General features: G+C 43.9%; 1 protein-coding gene across 4 annotated transcripts in view; it reads right to left on the bottom strand.

Moving 5' to 3' along the window:
• The window catches only part of SPAG16 (sperm associated antigen 16), a 362,296-nt gene that overhangs the window by 120,353 nt on the left and 220,689 nt on the right, over window positions 1-21,254 (bottom strand). The window lies entirely within an intron of this gene.

Raw genomic sequence — 21,254 nt, forward strand, 5'->3', positions numbered from 1 at the left:
GCATTTAAATAAGTTATAGCAATGTAAGTTATTCTATAGCCTTGCTGTAAACAGAAAGACCTTGATTTCATGGCTGTGTGAAAATCAAGACACACTGTGATAAAAGGCCAGCTCCTGGTTGCTAGAACAGGAACACATTTTGCACCATTACTCAGGATGTATCTCCTCACTTCACATAACAGCCAGCAGAAAACGTGCATTCAAATATCCCCAGGTAAAGCCATCTCCCTGGCTGGAGGGCTGGAATTAGAAGGCGGAATCGCTCCTTCCAAAACACTTAGCTCTTGCTCTCAGGCAGTGAGTCAGTGCCATGTCACTTTATATTCCACACACACCATTAAAGGCTTCCTTAAGGAATCATAGGCATGAAATCAAAATTAATTATCTTTTGTCATCTCGCACATTAGGCCATAAGTGACCTACATCGTGCAGTAACATATGTCAGATGTCATCACTGATATCTGGCTTGCTCTCCCAGTACAGGAGCCATCCAATCACAGAAAAAACCTGAAATCTTCAGGATGGCAAGACAGGGGTATTGAAAAGAGATGCCCTTCTCTGTTTTCATAGAAACCACTGGCTTTACGAGTTAAAAAATAATTCCTGTTACAAGTGAAGCCCAGCCTGGAGCAGTGCAATCATATGCTGAAGAACAAATTTTCCCTCTAAGAAAGCATTTTATTAACACTGCAATAGAAAGACAATTTGTTGCATTTTTCTGGAGAGTTGAAAAAACCCAACCACAAGATCTGAAATTCCACTACTCATCCTGGTCTTGAAACAGTCTCACAGGAGCAGGGGCAACATAGGTTAATCATACATCTGTCACGCTTTTGGAGTTGATATCATCAGCTTAATCCCATTTTTATTTTCCTGGTGAAAAAAAAAATCACTCCTACTCTGACATACGAAATTTGAGTTCTCTTTTCCACTGACAAAATCTCCTACATTTTATCATCAGCATGTCTAGCAGCATATTGCTTGCAACAAGCCCTTTCAGCAAGCGGTTAATGAGGTTTGACCACAAAGCAATTCTGGAGGGACACTCCTCGATAATGCTCTGTGGTTCATATTATATCTCTGAACCACTTAGGAGAACCCAGGCCAGCAGAGCAGCAGTTGGAGGGGATTACATTGTTGTTGGAAATATCTCAGGGGTTAAGAGCAGAGAGGGAAAGGAGCTGTTGAGGCTGAGGAGCGGTGTTGACGCAGGAACGATGGGGATTCATTATCTGCAGATAAATTCCAGTGGAAAATTAGAAGACAGCTCTTGAGCAGTGAGATACAAAAACTTACTCCACTCCAAGTAGTGGGGATAAAAAAAAATCTCATTACTATAAGAAGCTGCTTGAAAAGCCTGGAAATAAATGACCTTCTCCTGTATGTGATCTTTTGCCTGGACTTGGAGACCAAGGAGGCTCTTTTCCAGTCTTGCTCATATGGCATTAGAATACAAATCTGTGATAAACTCCAGCATTTAATGCTGCACAGAATTCCTTTTGTCTAAAAAAATTTCACCCAAAGAGGGGAGCAGACAACTTTGGCAAGTGCCATTTTGTATCTCATTGTATTTTTCATTTACCTCTCTGTGTTGAAGTAGTTTCTGCTCCAAGGCCACATGGCTATTGTGATAATACTAGGAAATTGGTATTATTCCCATAAAAGGATTGCAAGGCTACAAGGGAAAAAGGCTCCGTACTATTAAAAGCTCTGTATTTAAAGAGCACACCACTCACTTTAAGCATAAAAACATTGCCAGAGCACAGTTCTTGAGTCCTCCATAGTTTCCAACAGAGTTACAAGGGGAAAGAGTGCTCAAAAACTCACTCCAAACCCCCTGCATATTTGTAAGTTAGGTATTTGATATAGGCTGGATATCAGGGAAAGGTTCTTCCCCCAGAAGAAGGTGTGGGGCACTGGACAGGCTCCCCAGGGAATGGGCACAGCCCTGAGGCTGCCAGAGCCCAAGGAGAGTAAGGACAACGCTCCCTGGGGTTGTTGGGGTGTCTGTGCAGGGCAGGAGCTGCACTGAGGATCCCAGTGCCTCCCTTCCAGCCCAGCAGGTTCTGTGATTCTGTGATTTCTAAATAATAAAACGTGAGCCAATAATTGCTGATACGAGGAAAACTTAAATAATTACCTTCCAATTACAAAGTCACTGCTGGAATAGAAATGCAATAACACAAAATTCTCTGAGACTGACAGGCAAATTAATTTGATAAAGGTAACAGGACAGGAGACAAAGATAACCAATCACACATAAGCAGTCTAGTGAGAAAAAACGTCAAGGACATGAGATGTACCTTGTGGCCCAGCATCGGTATCGATTGCACCCAGCCCACGGCATGTTTTGCATGTCAAAAGTAGCACTTGTAAATGAACTGCTGCTGCTCAGCAGGGTGGAGTATTTACCCTCAGACACTCAGATACCAATACACACAGAGCAACCTTTCCACAAACACAGACAAAGCAGCGGAAAAAAGAAAGCCGCACAAAATGGATGTTAACTTTCAGCTTTCCCTTCAGAAGTCAATGCAGTATAAGCCCTCTGAAAAGGATTTTAATAAAAGCAATAATAATGATAATAAAAGTCAGACAAAGGCAATGGTTCTGCAAAGTGTTTCTCAGTGCTATCAAAACTTAATTTCCAAAGTGCCACTTTATTCAGCACACAGCTTGGGTTTTCTTAACCAACACTGGGAAATCTGAATTTTGCAAACATAGAAACAAATCTGGAAAGCTGCTACTTAGCTGTAATAGCTCAGGAAAAAACCAAAGTGTAATAGATATTTTGTGGACCAGAAGTCAAGTTAGCACTGAGCTTTCAGCACCAAGAGCTCAGCAGCAAGTTAATGAAATCCCTTTTGGACATGCATTCTAGTTTTCAGGCTTTAATTATAAAATAACCCACTCTAGCACCACCAGTGCTTCATGCCCTGTGGAACTGAACAGGGTGCCCACAACCACCTGAGCACATCTGCCATTTCAATGGATTCCTTTAAGGTTCAAGTTGAGCAAGAACAAACGTTTGGGACTTGGATCACAAGGGGAAAAGCGGGGGAAAAAGAGGAGATTTGCATTAGGACAGTTCTCTGTTAGGGGAAAATGATGGTCCTTTGCTGCAGCCTGAAGGTCTCACAGGCCATCACCCCTTACAGAGGGAACAATCCCAACCTGAGAGCAGCAGCAGCAACAAAACCCCAGGAGAGAACTCTGAAAGCGGAAAAAGGCCCATTCCCCCCACCTTTAACCCATGGGGTCTATCCAGTCTCATTGCGTGGGACACTCCAGCAGTATAAATCATGGAAAATACATTATTATTGTCAACTGAGTCTTGACTGAAATGTTAATGGAGGAAATCTGAGTTCCATTCCCTCCTTGAGCTATTGTCCAATTATATTAATGACCATACATTCTTCCTCTGCAGTAAATACAGCAACATTCAAAGAAAACAAAATATGAAGTGTTCTGCATCGTTGAGGTTTTGGGGTTTTTAAAATTATTATTCACACATGCACACACACATATAATTTTCCAGTCTGAAATCCAGAAATTAACATTAGAAACACCCTGGCATTATGCTGTGGAGCCTATCAACCTCTCAGCTTCCACTGAACACAGGCATTAATTGCCTGCCTTGGACTGGAGCTACCTAAAAGACTCCCGAGAGAGAAAACATTCCTTTGTTAGAATGAAATATGGTCTTGTGGAAAAGCAGCCTGATCTTTGGAGCTATGGATCTGCAAGCAGTAATCCTGCTGCAAAAGTAGTTAAACAAGGTTTCTAAATTCAAATTATTTTTTTGTTCCGACTTTCAAAGGATAAAAGCCCAAGATTTGGGAATCAATAGTAAAATTCTGCTGTAAATCCTCCCTATTGTGTATCCACAATGATATAGGAATACCAGGGTAACACACGACAGGCTGAAGACAATCATAATTAATTTGCTTCTTTGCTTCTTTGCATTGCAATAATTAAGTTCAACCTTTAACTATGTGACACAGCAGCTGAATCTTCCCATACTTACTTTAATTACTATTTCAGCAGCAACAAAATAAAACTCCCAAACTTAACAAGCCATACTACAAGCACCTCTGGAGAAAACACAGCCAAAACCAGCAGGGTGTCAATTGAAAGCTACTCATGTTTGTCCAACTCTGCTCTTCTGGTTTTCCTTCTGGATTTTGAATGCCTTGCTGTACGTGAACATCTGAAGTGACCAAACTTATCCTGCAAGTCCAGAATCAAGACAACAAGTCCATTAGATCAAGCTGGGTGTAATATCATAGTCACAATAGGTAATTATCTTTATGAGTCTGATATGAGCTTTCAGATAACAACATTTGAGTATGAGATTTATCTAAACAGTGTTCAGATAGGAGATATATTTGTAATTTCTTGGTTAATTTAGAAATTAACTCAAAGAAATAATGTCAATTCAGAAGGACTAAACTGAGAAAAGTGTTCAAACCATGAAGCACTCAGCTGTGGAAATGTTCACCTCATTCTCTTTATTAAAAACAAACAAAACCTCCCAACAGCTCTTCATGAAAGGTTTAATTGTATTGGGGGAAAATGAAAGTTCTGAGCTTGCATAGGTAGAATTTTCCCAGCAAATCAAACACTGTAAAGCGTTGGAAGCTCCCTTGGCTGGACCTGAACTTTTCCTAAAGCAGGGAATGTTCAGTGTACTGTGATTTCTGCCTACTGACTCAATGGGAAGCTCTAACCCTCCCCTCAATCTTCATTGCTGGATTTGTCCAAGGGTTTTCATAGCAAAGTGCAAAATTAAAATTGTGCACCCTTCTCATTCCCATGCCTTATTCCCAACATGGCCTGTGTGCCTCAGCCAGCACAGGGGAGCTCCATGGGGAATGTGGCAGATCCGTGCTGCAGGGAATTGCCCGTGTCCTTGCCATGAAGTGGGGGCGTGGGGGCATGGGGACATCAAAAGGGACCTGGATCTCTTCCTGAGAGCAAAAGGTAATTTGTAGGAGAGAGAAAACTCATTTTCATGGGATGGGATGGGTAAGCACAAAAACTGGAGGAAGAGCCTAAGAGTGTCTGCCCCTTCTAGCTCTGCAAGACAGCTCCTTTCTTTGAGTCCACATGGGGTTCAGCAAGGGAAAGTGCACCCGGGACGAGGCAACCCTGCGTGTATGGACAGGCTGGGGAGTGACATGATGGAAAGAGGCACCACAGAGAGGGACCTGGGGATCCTGGCGAGCTGGATCTGAGCCAGGAGGGACATCCCTGTCCTGGGGATCAGCACAGCCAGCCAGGCCAGGGAGGGGATTGTCCCGCTCTGCTCTGGGCTGGGGTGGCCTCACCACCAGTGCTGGGGGCAGTTTGGGGTTCATCAGTGTAAGGAAGATATTAATCTATCAGAGAGCATCCAAAGGGCAACAAAGATGGGGATGGGCCCTGAGGGGAAGCCGTGTGAGGAGTGGCTGAGGGCACTGGGTCTGTTCAGCTGGAGGAGACTGAAGGGGGACTCATCGGGCCTGAAACTTCCTTGTGAGGGGAAGAGAAAGGGCAGACACTGATCTCTGCTCTGTGGGGACCGGGGACAGGAATGGCCTGAAGGTGTGTCAGGGGAGGTTTGGGTTGGATGTTAGGCGAAGGTCCGGGGCACTGCCCAGGCTCCCCAGGGAATGGTCACGGCCCCAAGGCTGCCAGAGCTCCGGGAGTGTTTGAACAGCACTCTCAGGGATGCCCAGGGTGGGAGTGCTGAGATGCAGGGCCAAGAGCTGATCCATGACCCTGGTGGTCCCTTCCAGCTCAGGCTATTCTGTGTCAGTAACTCATTCCCAGCCCCCTGCACGGCCCAGGCTCTGTGTGTGTCCCCCAGGCCAGCCCTGCTGCAGCCAGAGCCGCTCCCTCCATCTGCCCCATCCTGTTCCACCCACAGGGCTCCACTCCCAGCAGGGTAGCCCCCATCCATCCCCCAGTGACACCCAGAGGCTCCTCGGGCACAGGCAGGGCAGTGCCTGAGCACAGTGCTGAGAACAGTTTTGCCATCTGTCACCACAGGGTTTACTCCACACACTTGAGCACAGAACCTTCAGTGCAAAGTTTGCTTCTGTTCTCTTCCATTCCTGGGGCTAAGAATCACACAGAGAAGGTTTCTGGATGTTAGACCAGGCTCAGATGTTTTGTAATCTGTTCTCTGGGGAATAAAATAAACTTGCCATCATTTTGTGTGCTCTGTTACACGAGGATTCACAGAGGCAGGTGGGTGCACCAAAACTGAAGCACATCAGCCGATGGGTTCTTCTTTTAAAAAAACCCCTTTATTCACTACATCTTCCCAAAGAAATGGAAAATAATTTTGAATCTCTTTAAAATGCATGAACTTCTCTAACAACTTTCTTGCAGTGAAACATTAAAAACTCGAGAAGCAGTGTTTTTCTAAATCTGATAGGTAATAAAATCTAGAAAGACAGCTTGGCTTGCCAGTTAAGCCCAACACCATGCTTTTCATCACAGACCAGCCCTCCCTTCACTTCATAGTTAATAACACCTGCTATTAAATATATTAAAAAAACCTAATTTATCTTGCTCTGGAATACCCCTGAATTACCTCATTTGGGCAGGTCTGAACTTTCACCTGAATGGAGTATTGATACTCCTCTTGCACCAATGATGCAGGCACATTAATTTTTCATAATTTGGATGAGAAGTATGTTTCTAGGCCAAGACCTTGTATGCTAAATCTATTCAAAGTGAACCTCTAAGGCTCTCCTGAAAAACCTTAAAAACAGGGGTTTATAGTAGAAATGCTGACAGGTTATATTCTTGCCAGCATAATATAACCTGACTCAAAGATAAATGTTTCATGAATTAAAAAAGTTGAAAAAAGCTCCTCTGTTGAGCTTTGTTCTTGAGATGAAAGTGAATTATCTTTTTGTCTTCTACTGACACTTGGATTTTTGTACTGCAGTCTGCAGAAAACTGTAACCACAGGCAGTATTTAAACAGACATGACCGTGTGGGATTCTCTCCTCACTCAGCTCCTGTAGGAGACATCAAACTTCCAGCTGCATAAGGAGGAACAAAGGTTTTATGGGAAGCAGATCCTTTCCTGCTCCTGCTTCTGTGAAGAGAGAAATGTCACCTCCAGCTGAAGAGATCACAAATGAGCACGGCCCCGACAGGACAGGCGGGGAGGGCAGGGAGAAATGCCTTTGCTGGATCCATCATTCCTCTACAGGAACATAAACAGTGCAAAGAATTCCCTCCAAGACATTGAAATTCTTCCAGTGACACCAGAGCTGTGGATTACTGCCCTGGCTGGTACTGGCAGATGGGTTCATCAGCAGAGGCTGCCGCATCTTCCTCAGGATCCGTCAGGGAGCTGAACAGACACCCCTGGCAGCACCAGGAAAGCCAAATCCAGAACTGCAGTCCTGCATCTTCCTCAGGATCCATCAGGGAGCTGAACAGACACCCCTGGCAGCCCCAGGAAAGCCAAATCCAGAACTGCAGTCCTGCATCTCCTAAGGATCAATCAGGGAGCTGAACAGACACCCCCTGGCAGCACCAGGAAAGCCAAATCCAGAACTGCAGTCCTGGATCTTCCACAGGATCCCTAAGGGAGCTGAACAGACACCCCCTGGCAGCCCCAGGAAAGACAAATCCAGAACTGCAGTCCTGCATCTTCCTCAGGATCCATCAGGGAGCTGAGCAGACACCCCCTGCCAGACCCAGGAAAGCCAAATCCAGAACTGCAGTTCTCCTGTCCAGTGTTACTCTGGGAGCTGCAATGTTCCAGGCATTGTTTCCATGTTTCCAGGGAAATCCTGCTGTGAGTCATGTGCTGGAGCTCCTTAATCCTGCAGATTAACCCAGGAACTTTGCAGCACCTTCAATTAACTCAGCATTCCACTGCTTTGCCAAACAGACCAGCCTTTTCCAGGACAGGAGTCTGGCAGGGCTGCCTAAAATTAAATACCCTGAGCTCTATTACTTTAATGCAAAAAAGATCAAAAAGATGAATTATAAATGAGCAGAAGCTTCTGGTGGAATGTAACTGGAAAAGTTACCAGTGTAGTACAAGCATAGAAAAAATACAAAATCATTTCTGTTGCTTTTGAAAATTAAATTATATGAAGGCAGAATAAAACAATGAATACATAATTTAATTATATATTAGAAAAAGTGAGAGCACTGCATGTGAGAAGTAATTTCCTCCCTACCTGACTATGAGAAGTTGCGTATCAGTCTGAAGGGCTGTAGTGCTCTTAAAAATTGAAGCTAAATTTTGGCCAAAATGCCAAATTGCTGCCTTCTGTGAATTCCTATAAGAACAGTAATTTTTTTTTTGTAGCAAGAGAATGGAAAAACTAAATGGCTTTAACTGCAAAAGCCACTGTAGAGATAAAAGTGGGTACATATACAACTGTGTTTATTAAGTAAGACAAGGGAAAAGGCCCAAACATTAAAAAAAAAGGGAAAAAGGAAAAAATTTAACAATTTTTTCCCTTCAAAGAGTCAGCACAAATCAAGAGTAAGCCAGTAAGATCAAAGTTCTTACTTGTCTGACAGCCACTGGGAGAGGGTTTGCTGCTGTTGGAATAAAGGAATTTGTAAGCCCGCTGCACTCACAGTGTGAATTTTGTTCTGGCAGTCACCATGCATCAAATGCATCTCAGCCAGGTTTCAAATGGCAGATGCACAGCAAAAAAACACCAAAATAAGAACAACAAAAAGGGCAAACCTAAGAGAACGTGGCTGCAGTTCTTCTCCACCAACCAGCACTGCTGAACAGCTTTGCAAAGGCAGGCTCCTCTTTGATCCCTATTCTTTAACAAACAGGAAGGGAATTCCCAAAGAAGGGGGCTTGGAAAAGAAACCAGGATCTGGATGGGAGGGGAAAGCACAGCACTTGCTCACCATCATCTGCTCCTCTCAACTACTGCTGCTTTGGGAATTTATTGACCTGAATAACCAGGATCAGAGAAGAGAGTCCAGACTATTTGGCTAGAAACACTGAAGAGGTTAGTCATTGGAAAAAGAAGTCCCTGCAAGAAAAGATGAAAATAAGGAAAAAAGTGACTGTGTAGTTTAAAAAGAGTCTTTAGACATCGAAATTAAAATGAAAAAATCACCAGTGGAAGAGGAGGTTCCACGCATTGCAGTCAGCTCTTACAAACACACTGTCCACGGATTCTCTACACCACCTACAGATTCTGAGAAAGGAAAAAAATGATTGTAAAAGCCCCTCAAAAACATTCCTAATCTTCTGCAATTTCAAATTCAGAATCCTGTAAGTGTTTGAAATCAAATTCACGCCAACACTTTCAACAGTAGAGTTTTCTAGAGAAAAAAAGGAAAGTATTGCAAGAAGTTCTGGACAGTGATGGGAGTATTTATATTTTTAGTAAGTCTGCTGGATATCTAAGCTTTATTTTTCATCATAGCACTGCTGCTCCAAATAAAATCCTGTATTCAGTCCTGATACAAATGGAATTAGGCAAAATACCAATTTTGAAATTCCTACCTGCTTTAAAGAGTTTATGGATCACCCCATAGCGTAATTATTTTAATAATTAAAAATACACTCTAGTGACTTAGCTTTGTTAAGTTTATTAATGTTTCCCAATAAACTTAATGACTGAAAAGACATAGGAACAAATATAGTTTTTAATCCATCAATAGTGGCACCAGAACTGGTGACTGGACTTATGGGACCAGAGCCTGCAGCTATTTATGTCACCTTCAAGAAGCAGGAGTAGAGGGGTTAACCAGGAAATCTTCAGTCGGAAAATCACTAAAAATTTAAACAAAAAAAATACAACATTTTTTGTACAAAACAAAATAGAAAGTTAAATATAAGTAATCAAAAAATTACACATATCTATATAAATACATAATCCTTCCTGTGCAAGAGGCTGTCAAGTAAGAAAAAAACCCTGAAAAAATCATGCCAAAGCAACATGAAATTTTCCAAGAATGGTTTTGTCAGGGGTGATAACAACATTTAGCAGCTGAGAAGCAACAGCTCTTCACCTGTTTTAGCACCGTTTTCCCAAGATATTCAAGTCCTGGCAAAAGATTGCAGGGACACTGAAGAGAAGCAAAAACTCCTGGCAGCCTTTTCAGAGGCTTCTTGTAAAATTACAGCATGATTACATTACCTCTTAAACGAAAAAAAAAGTTTCTCACAAAGTTCAGCCTGTCAGAGTTGCCAGGATTAGATGTGGGCCCGAATGTATTATGCCTGAGCTCAGTGCTGTATAAATATTAGATCCATTATTCAAAGAGCTCGCAGGACACCGCCAGCTCGATTTCCCAGTCACAAAATCTCCCTGTGAAACCTCTGCCTGGGATTTCTTCCCCAGGAAAGGCTCGGGCCCTTGTCTGAGCAGCGAGGAGATGGAAACAGCAGGGTCCCGCTAAAGGAGCCTCAGACAAAAGAATTCCAGCCCTGGGGTTGGTGAGTTATTAACAGCAGCCGGCTCTGTAATTGTCAGTGAAATAATCTCATTGACATATACAAGGCAGGAAATAGAGGGCTCATTAACAAAGCCTCCAGCCTTTATTAGATCATATAAATAACCAAGAGCGCCTGCACAAGATCGATTACAGCCTTTAAACGTTTACTGAATCAGTGTTTAATTAAGACAATTTCAATATGCAAATCAAGCCTAATTAGCATCATTTGTTAATGTTAGTCTGCCTGAGCTCTAAACAACTACAGCTGCAAATATGGTAACACCATCATATTTCTCCTCTTTTTTCCCCCCACGAAGAACTGCAGAGGAAATGACCGAGCTGCACTCCCCGTGTGTAGGAATGCTTTCAACACATTTCCATCTACTGTTTGAAGGTCAAAAAGGTGCTCAGTGTAGCATAAAACGGAGTGGAATCCCATGCATTTCTTCACCCACTATTTTGCAGAGTGCTTTAATTGATGTATTTCCTACCCCAACCCCTCTGGGAGCTTCTTTTCATGAATACCTGCCCTTGTTCCACGCGGTGATTGAATGGGTGGGTTTCTAACACAGACCTTTGGCACTCAGAAGCTGATGCTGGGACATTTTTCTCTTCCCATTTACTCCGCCCTGGGAATGGTAACCTTCCTATCCTGAGAAGCCACAGCACTATGGCAAAGCCCCTGGAAACTGAAGTGTGAAGCAACCAAGAGGACAGCACAGCCTTCAGCATTGTGATGGGAGGAGCAGCCAGGGAGGAAACTAATGTCCATGTTATGATTCTCCAAGAAGTAAAATTAAAGCCTCAAAAACCCCAGGAATTGTTTTGGGAAGGAGGGTGGGGCAGCTGCAATCCAGTCCTGGCAGGGACCATTCCCTTTTCCTGGCACTGCTGCTCTCCTGATGCCACGACGAGCCGCAGAGATTGAAATGAAGGAAGGGAAGCACTGCCTGCTGAGCGTCATTGATTTGCTGTTGAACGCCTACACTGACAGGGGGGGAAATATGAAATGTTCCTGTTTGCAAGGTGTCATAATATAGAGAGTCACTTCTTTGTTTTTCTTTGCCATTATTTTCTTTCCTCACATTCCCACCGCTTTGGAGCCTGTAGCTGCCAAGGCCTCAGCTGGTTGAGGGCAAAACAAAAGCTTTCTGCTTTTACTTTCTGTAACATATTCGGTATTTCTAAGGAAAAGAACTCCTCATGGCTGGGGAAAAAAGGACATCCAGTTACAAAAGGCCACGAGTCTTTCAAGACAGAATGAATAAAAATGTAATAATCAGAGGAGAAATGAAATACAAGAGACAAGTTGAAAAGCCCCCAGTTCAAATGGGAGCAGGGTGGCTTTCCCCGGCATCTGGACTGGCTGGAGGATGAAAGGGCTCCCTAGTGGAACCACACGTGGGTTCATCTGGGTACAGACCTGCCAGGAAATCACCTCCCAGCTTCTTTTTCAAGGTCTTCTCTGCAGACAGCCTTGGAGAACAGGGCATGTCCAATAAAATCTGGGCATGTTACTGCCCACACAGCAAGATGACACCAAAGCTGGGTCAGGCTAAAACACAAATTTGGGCTGGGGGACAAATCCTTCAGTGCAGGAGCCCCTGGCCCATGTGAACTGCAGGCAGTGAAGAGCCAGGGCTGGAAAAGGGGCTCCGAGATCTTCCCAGAGCCACAGGGCTCCCACAGTGTCTAACAACAGCTTTGGGAGCTGGGGGTGCTTCTGCTGAAAACCTGAGGAAAGCACAGGAATTTGAACTGAATCACGTGAGGGAGAGCCTGCAGAGTTTAGTCTTCTAAAGTTCTCCAGCAGCTGTCATGAAAGATGCTGACACTCTCATCCTTCATTAGAGGAAAAGGCCAGGATTTGCAGAGCTGGAATTCCAGTGGAGCTGTGTGTAAGGAGTGAAACAAGTACACTTGCAGGAAATACCTGCAAATCCAAGAGCAGGGAAGAAAGACTGGGAATCAAGTGCCAGCTCAGGCACGTGTAGTAGGCTTAGGGGAGAAGTTCTGTGCTCAGACATGGAAAACAAACACACCCTGGAGCTATTCCACCAGGACTAGGGCAGGGAGGGGAAAACCAGAGGAGCACTTCACATGGTCAGTTCATTCAGACTTTCCCTGCCTTGGCTGGTTTTGCACAGGGGATGTTCCCCTCAGAGTCACCAGCCCTGATGTGCTTCAAGCACAGGAACTGATGGGAGAATTCCTGGCTGAGGGTTCTCATTTTCCCATCACCTTCAGGCTACTCAAGTAACACTGGACAAGAGACCTTCTTTTCTGTCCCGGGTTCAACCTGCCATCGTGGGAAGTGCTGTGTCTTGGTACATCTGCTCCACTTTTCCCACCCAGTCCCATACAAAATCAGCAACAAGCAAGGAAAATTCTCTTCCTGAACAGTTATTCTGCTGTCCCCACTGTTATTTCCTAGTCTCCAGTTCAAACTTGCTATTCATATCAAAAATCCATGGAATGCATTCTGACAGCTTGTATGGTGTCATTTTAAGCAGTCAGTTGTCCATTCACTTTGTATCCTCTTCAAGGGGATGGGAAGTTACCAACATTCCCAAGCCCTCCCCTACCCCAGCAAGATGAAATAGTTCCTGAGTCAGACACGGATCTGGCAACTTCCTAAGACACAGACATAGCTCAAGGCAGATATTACTGTCAAAACCCAAAGAGGTTTAAAATTAATTAAAAAAAAAAAAATCTGCATTAGACATGCACATCAACAACTCTGCTCCATAGCAAGGTCCAGGCATCTTCCAAATTAAATGGTATTTCTTATACAGAGATCTGCTCTGGGCTCTGAACACCCAGGTTCAAGAACATTGTTAAAAAAACTTTGCAGGTCAACATTTTCAATGCATGATTTTGAATAGCAAAGAATGAAGAGCAAATTAAGCTTTGTCGTTTTACAAGGCAAAGGAAAAAAGTTTTGTTTTTTTTTTTTAACTGGAAGTGCTTTCTTTGATAAAATGCTTTCATTTGGGTTGGGTTACAAACCCCCAACGTACTATTGTCATTTTTGCTCATTCTCCTTTCCTGTCTCACTCACAACTAGGGCAGCACACAGAGTCATCTCTTGATCTGAAAAGCTCTTTCACTAATTTCATTGGGTTTGTACTTTTCAATTTAAGCCTGAGCATTACTCATTACCAAAAGGCAGAGTGTTTTTCCTCGAATTAGAAAAAAATTAACATAACAAAAATATTTAACAAAAAGAAGCCCAAAAGGAAAGCACGCAAAGCCCTTTAAAATGCACATGACCTATAACTTGCATTCCAGTTCTGCAAACTTTCAATTAAAATTCCAAAATCTCATGGTGTTGCACGGCACAAGACAAGATGGCACAAGAAGCTCTGCACTACGAGACACCACATTCTGTTCATTTTCTCTTCAGTGAGCTGAATTGCAGATAAATGACCCAGAAACCAGCAGGAAACGAGGACACATCACCGACGGGGTTTTATGAATGTTATTTGTTAGAAGACGTAACTCTCCTAACAATACCTGACCCGTGACTAATTTCAGGGGGTCAGGGTGATCTTTGCCCTCCACTGTGTAGGGCATTATTCTTCTCTGGAGAAGTTCAGAGGTTAATGAATAAAGTGCCAGCAAGGAAAAAATGAGACTGAGCAAGAAAATGCTCGTTCTTGGTCTCAGCTATAAATAATGCTCTCATTAAAATTCTGCCTTGGAAGAAAGGCAAGTCCATTAGTCTAGGAGCTAATTTTTACTGGCTCCTTAGATGTATGCATATTAAAAATTCAGCGTTCATAATTGCCAGCCATCAACCACCTAGTCAGTGCTGTTCTTGGAGTTTTTAATTATTTACTTCATTTGCATAGACACTCCAATTTATGATCAACCATTTGGTTATCGAGGGACAGTTTTAGTAATTCCTCTTTTGTGTTTTTATTTATTCCTGCTGTATCCCCAGCAGGAGGGCCGAGAGGAGCTTTGCCAAGGCAGGTGGCAGTGGGATGGGCTCATCCCCAGCCTCCCAAGGTTCCATGGCCACCTGCTCAGCACCTGTATCCCACCTTGGAGCATCACAGCGGGGTACAAGGACAGCCTTCCTACCCTCTGCCTCCACCTCCTCTTCCTCAGCTCTGGCTGAAGGCCCTTGCCTGGTTCCTTGGCCCCGGAAGAGGAGGGAGGAGCTCACACCTGGGAATGTGCTCCCTCTTTTGCTGCAGGTGCTCTGGCACGTTGTTCAAGGCTCTTCTGCTTTGGGACTTTAGTCTGGGGCTTGTTCTCCTCCTCCCCCAGCCTCTTTCTGCTCCCTGAGGACACAACTGCTGTGAAACCCCTCCCTGAGCAGACACTCCGTGTTCCTCCTCCGGGTGCTGTCTGCCCAGTGCCTTGGGCACGTGGGAGAGAGAGAAACCCTTGGGATTTCTGCAGTGCCACAGGAGCCTGCCCCAGGTGCCCCGGGCAGCCCGAGTGCAGCTCCTGCTGCCAACAAACTTCTCCTGCTGCACATCACCCCCAGGGACCTCCCGCCCAGGGGGAACCCCGAGTCCTGAAAAGCTGCCCCATTTTTGGTTCACCCTGAAAAACAACTGAATTACTGAACTCCAGACAGGCTGTCTGTCCTCAGCGTGCCCTGGTGGGCTCAGCAGCGATGGAAGGATGGATTTGCCATCCTGGTATCCCTGTGTCCTCCCCGGCCACCATGGTGACTTTTTGTGGACAGGACACCGGGCAGCAAATACAATGGGAGGGAGAGCCCTGCCTGCAAGGAAGGGGATTGATTACCAATCCCTCTTTTTGCCAGGAACCATTTCTTTGCTGCAATTGATACTTTTCAACAGCCAGCCTCCAGAAGGCCTTGGGGGAAGTGAGGGCAATGACACCAGAGATTACAAATCAATCACTATTACTGAGCCTTTTATTTGGTAGAAGCTTCCAAGCAGAAAACAGATACCAAAAATATATAATAGATCCTGATTTTTTGTTAGCTGTTTCCTTTCCTTAAGCTCTTTTATGCCCTGTTTTTCTCTTGACACCACTGCTTACTTTGCTTTCACATCGATCTCTCTTACTACTTATTTTTCGTTTATCCTTGATTTTATCTTTCCATCATCTTTCTCTCTCTTAACCTACACCATCCATAGTTATCTGGGAGGGAAGTATAACGTGATTTATCTACTCTCCACTGTCATCTTCCCTCTTGTTCCATCCCAGATCCCTCCTGAAAATGGGACAGTAACACTGACAGAGGATGGAGCAAGGTCTACCTGATTTATATTGTCTGGAAGCCCTCACTCAGATCACTCTGCCTGCTTTTGGTCATAGCATTACGTGGGGTTTGGCACAGCAGGATCCGTGCAATAAGGAAAAATTCAGAGCATGGAATGGGACACCCCTCACTCGGGGGACACTTTCAGCAGGGCAGGAATTTTGTCAGGGCCCTCGTGGGTGCAGCCAGAAGGAATCAGAACTGTCACTCCAGAGCTGGGAACAGCCCTGAGCAGCCAGCTCTGATTTTACTCACATAATGCTGTCTCTCATGGTTTAATTTGCATCCTGTTATTAAGAGAAGTGTTGTCAGCAAGAACTGACAACGTGGGAAACAGACCTCTTCTACCAATAAACCTGGTCAAGGAACAGGCCAGTTTAAATAAATAAGACACGAATTTGGTAAAATTTATAAAGTTAAGGCTTACTGAATCAAAGAAACTTTTCCATTCTAAAATATTAATAAGTTAAGATGTAAGTATATTGTTAAAAACTGAAAAACAGATCAAAATTCTCAAAGGGGCATATCCAAAACTCTGCAGACACCACAGTCTGGTTTTGCAGAACGGAGTTCTCCTCAGGAACTTTTCAACCTGTTGACTTTTCCTGCTGACCCAAATCATCCCAATCTTGCAGCTGGCAGGACACGGCTCATGGGGGGTGCCCCAGTGACCCATTTCACACATCCTGACACAAGATATGGGATCCAAGTTCCAATTCTGCTTCTGTTCCTGGCTAAAAGTGTTGAGAGGACCAGCTCCAGTCAGCTCTGAGCTCTGCCCACCCCAGAAACCCTTCCTGGGCATCTGCTCTGAGCCCTCCCTGCTCCCCTCTGGGAAGGAGAACACTTCCTCTGGGATGCTACCCAGCATCTGACAGAGGCTTGCAAAATAAAGATGTTTCCAGAGAAATAATTGGATCAATCAGGTTTTTATGATTAAATTCTCCTCCATCAGATAATATTCTAACCATGTTAGGAGCGATTTTTTTGTTTAGGTCTGTAACATATCCTTAGCCTCTGTAATTATTTGGAAAACTGTATTGTGTTTGCTGTATTGATTCAACTATTGGAAATCTTGAGATTGCCACGAAATATTTCTTTTTCTTATGCCATTTCTGAAGTTGAATATTGCTGGAAATAAATAGCAGGCAATTATTTTAAGGTCCTCTCACTGCACATTACTTATGAAGATTGTTCTAAATTGCTAAAGACAGAACCAATTTATCTAAACAGAGTTATTTACCACCAGTATGGATTAACTTTTTATACTCAGGTAGGCAGAAACTATGGAACTCTTCCCTTTCTTGGCCTTAAATTAAGGAAAGGAGGGCTGCTCCAGAACAAGTCAAAACATTGAATTTTATACCTGAAAGATGTCCTCTATCAAAATCCCTGCTGCTTTGGTGATGCTTATAGAGCAGTGTTATTCAGGAAGTTCATATTATTTATATATATTTATATTTTTATATATTTTTATATATATTTATATATTTATATATTTTTATATTTTTATATATATGTAAGCACCATTTGCAATCCATGTTACCTGTTCCTAAAGAATTGATCACTTCCTCAAAGCTCATATACACGAGGGAAGAAGATTTACAGAAATGGGAAACAATTTTTGTGGCTTTTTTTTGGTGTGTGAATGCTGGCAGAGAGCCACTGTTTTTCCCAATCCGTAATTTGATGCCCCTGTGTTCAGCAGATGTTTACCTAAATCATTTAAATCTGTCTTTTCTGTTTTAGTATTAAGGAATGATCCCTCAGTAACAACACACATTAAAAGTTAATTAAGAGGAAGTTAAAGCAGAAAGAATTACTTTTTTCATACCCCCAGCAGACATTTATTTCATTGTGGCAGGTTAAAAAATGAGAAAATTTGGAGCAAGGTGTGAGAATCGGCGACACATATTTTTTGGGAAAAGCTTTATTATCCATTTCCTCACATGCTAATTAAGAAACGCAATCCACTCGCTAATGTTGAGTGAGTAAGAAATGTAAATTGCTCCATTAATTTGTTTAATAACCAAACTCTCAAAAGTGCTAAGTCAGACAGCAGATGGGGGCTGTCACCACAAACCCAGCCCAATTTTGAACATTGCACCAGTACACACAATTTACTGCCTTCTTAGCTCTCATCAGTGCCCAGTAATGTCTTTGTTGTTTCAGATTTCATACAAATATTCACTCCTGACTGCTCCTGTGTGTTTCTGGGGTAGAAGGATGGATCTAGAAAAGGTGTGCAGCCCCGTGTTTGCAGACACACACTCTTGCAGGTGTGTGGCAGTTGTTTAACTCTCCTTTACAGCAAGTCACACTCCACTGGGAACACCAGGGTCTAATTAAAAGCAGTATGTGCATTTTCCTCCAGAAAAAGAGAATTTTCGAATTAAAAAAAAAGAAAAAAAGAATACTCTGCAAATTCATAGCAGTTCTTGCAAATTCCATTTTCTAGATTAGAAAAAGAAAGGTTTTAGAGGGACCCAATTTCACCAAAATATCTGCCCCTAAAGCAAAATTATTCAAACATGCTACACATTTTTCCCAGAATAAAACAGCTTAACTTTTTTCCCCTCACAATATCTTGCATTGCCTGTCCCATTTCCTACGAACCTGACTTTTCATAAACTCCAACTACACTCACACAAATACAACTGACACTTATCTGCACTTTAACTGGGCCAAATAAATTCTCCCTGCATTTCCAAATGCACTGACTTTCCCACCTCACTCTCCAGTAAAAGCAGCTGCATGGCACCACTGGATGGAGCTGGCACAGCCTTGGCACACGTCCTGACCATTCCTGCTTTTTGCCCACCAGCTTTGTCCCAGTGCTTCCAATGGAAGTGGGAGTGTGATGTCTTATTTTTGAAATATTATTACTTCTCTATAGAACGCTTTCTGAGGGGAAAGAAACAATCAGCTGAGTAAGGGACTGGCGTGTAAAATACTATCATTGCAAAACACTGGCCTGAAACCCCCTTGGAGGCAGAGAAGCTGGGCTTGAGCCACAGAAGAGGGAAACCAGGAATGCCATAATTGCATCTTTATTTTTAGAGAAAATGAGGAGCTAAATAAACTGTAAAGCCAGGCTTTGCCAGTAAATTCTTTCTGTCCTGAAAACCACGCAGAGCAGAGTGGGAACAGCTGGTTCCCAGGGCATCCACTGGTGGTACCTTTTTGGCAGCGCCTCATTCTGCCTGTGTTGGTGCCAGGACACTTTGAGTCGTGAACAATTAATTTCAGTAGTGCCACAGTGAACATTGCCAGAAATCTGAACTTGAGAGACAACGATGCTGCTGCTGAGGATGCTTCTTCTGCTCGAGGTCTGCAATTACCCCGCACTCAAGAGGGGCTTTGGGACTGCTCTCCTGAAAAGAGGCTCACAGACCTCAGCCTGACAGGAGAGCAGGACACAAACCATCCAAACACAACTTTTGTGAGGGGATTAGTGCACTCCCAGTTGGATTTGCCATGGGATAGTTTGGGACGCTGGAATTTATGGCAGGGATGAGCAATTGCATGCTGACTGCCCTGAGAAATGTGTGTCTTTGAGTTATGTCTAATTGTTTCAAGAAAATAAAGGAGATGCCAGTTATATACAGGAGGAAAAAAAATGTTGCCCTGGTTTTTCTGAGATTTTTTAAAGCCTTCTACTTACTTATAAGATGGAGTCAGTTCTTTAGTTACTGTACAATATTAAGGGTTGGTTTTTCACTGTCTCACACTTTGGAACATAAACAGCCTTTCTTGTTTTTGTTCACTGTCCTTTGCTTACATATTTCTAGCCTGAAAATAATGTTGGTTGACAGCTGGTCTGGCCAGTGGGGTGAAGGGGTAGTAACCCCAGAAGCCAATCTGCTACCAGACCCACAAAATTATAAAAGGAAAAGAAATAAACAGGCTGGGTCCCTTTTCTGGGGAGCAGCTTTTCACTGCAGACCTCTGCCTCCGCGTTGTTGATTTTGCGTTCCGGGCAACAAAAACACACAGGGGGAATTGTGTGAGCCACCTCAGGGTACTCAGAGGAGAAGCCTGTGTCAGCTGAAGAGCCTGGCAAATGTCACAGTGCAAGAAAACCTGACTGTCCCCTGCAGTGACACAGCAAGTCACTCCTCTGACTGGAACATTGTCTCCTTGATGGGCAATTCCAGATGGGCCCAGGTGTCTTTCCATTGCCTCCCATACATTTCAGCATGCAATTAGCAGTGGGTTCTGCTGCTGAGTGAGGCCACTCGGGGCTCTCAGGACACCAGAGGGGACAGTTCTCCACAGAGTCACTTCTGGTTCCAGTGCCATGACCCCACCTCACCCGCAATGCAGCACATGGACACGTGCTCCCATTCCTATGGGCGATGGGGAATCCCACCAGGATGGTCTCCTGGAGGAATTGTCTCCTTTTAAATACAACTGAACAACACAAATGCTCCTCGCTGGGTCTCCTCTCCAGCAGCCAATGTCCCCCAGTCCACGCTGACACTGTTCAACACCTGAGGCTCCTTCTCAGGACGCCTGCCCAATTCTTCATCCCACCTCCACCACTTCAGCAATCAGGTTTGCCTCTCATTTGATCAAATCAATCCTTTCTACAGAACAACCTAAAAACACGAGTGGAGAAGAAGACTCCAGAAAGACAGAACTGTTGTATTTTAGAATATCAGAAACCTCTTGATGCTCCTTGGAGGTCCCTTCCAACTCAGTGTATTCTGTGATTTATATGTTGTTAGTACAGCACACTGACAAGGCAAGATCTCACTTTTTAATGTGCTTTTCTCATGCCCAATGCTGCAGCAGCCCACGGGTGAAAGGGGAGATGCCAGAGAGGTGAAGTGATCTGGTGATGTACCTGCCACTCACATGCAAATCCCTGGGGCTGTGAGGAAGGCAATGACCACCTCCTAAATTCCAAATCTGCATTGCAATAAACCCACCAGCTGCCTCTTCACACAAAACATCCTCAACTACTAATCCTGCTTCTGGATGTGCCAGAGGCCTCCAGCTGTAACCAAAGGGCTGCATTTTGGCCTTGTTGTTCACTTTAGCATGTGAACAACACCTCCCCGTGCTGCTGCCTCCAGGGTCACAGCACAGAACTGTTTAACACCTGGGAGAGCCTGGCAGCTGCTGTACACTGAATATGCACCACCAAAATTCCATCCTTTGGGCAAGGTTTGAAGTCGGAATTCCCACTGGAAACCTTCACCAGCCGTCAGTGCAACGTGGGGTGCTCTACCCAAAACCAATCTGGCAGCTTCTCCTGCAAAACCAGGCCCTCAGCTACTCTGCACACCACAAAACTGACTGCTCAAGCTTTCTTGAAGCAACAAGAAGATATTTTTATGTAAATACCTTACAAGGTCCAAAATTCCATGTGTCTGAACACAAGACGGCTGAAGTCATCCCAAAAGCTCTGCCTGCTTTTCATTCAAACAATTCCCAGGCAGCATCTGGTTGCTCTTATGGAAAAGGACCTGAAGCCCTGTGGGCAGCCAGAGTAGGAACAAATGTATCCACAAGCAGTTAAAAGGGAGTAACCTGTACAAACACATCCAATCATCACCAA

Source organism: Prinia subflava, chromosome 6 (assembly GCF_021018805.1).
Source record: "Prinia subflava isolate CZ2003 ecotype Zambia chromosome 6, Cam_Psub_1.2, whole genome shotgun sequence".
Taxonomy (NCBI): Eukaryota; Metazoa; Chordata; class Aves; order Passeriformes; family Cisticolidae; genus Prinia; species Prinia subflava.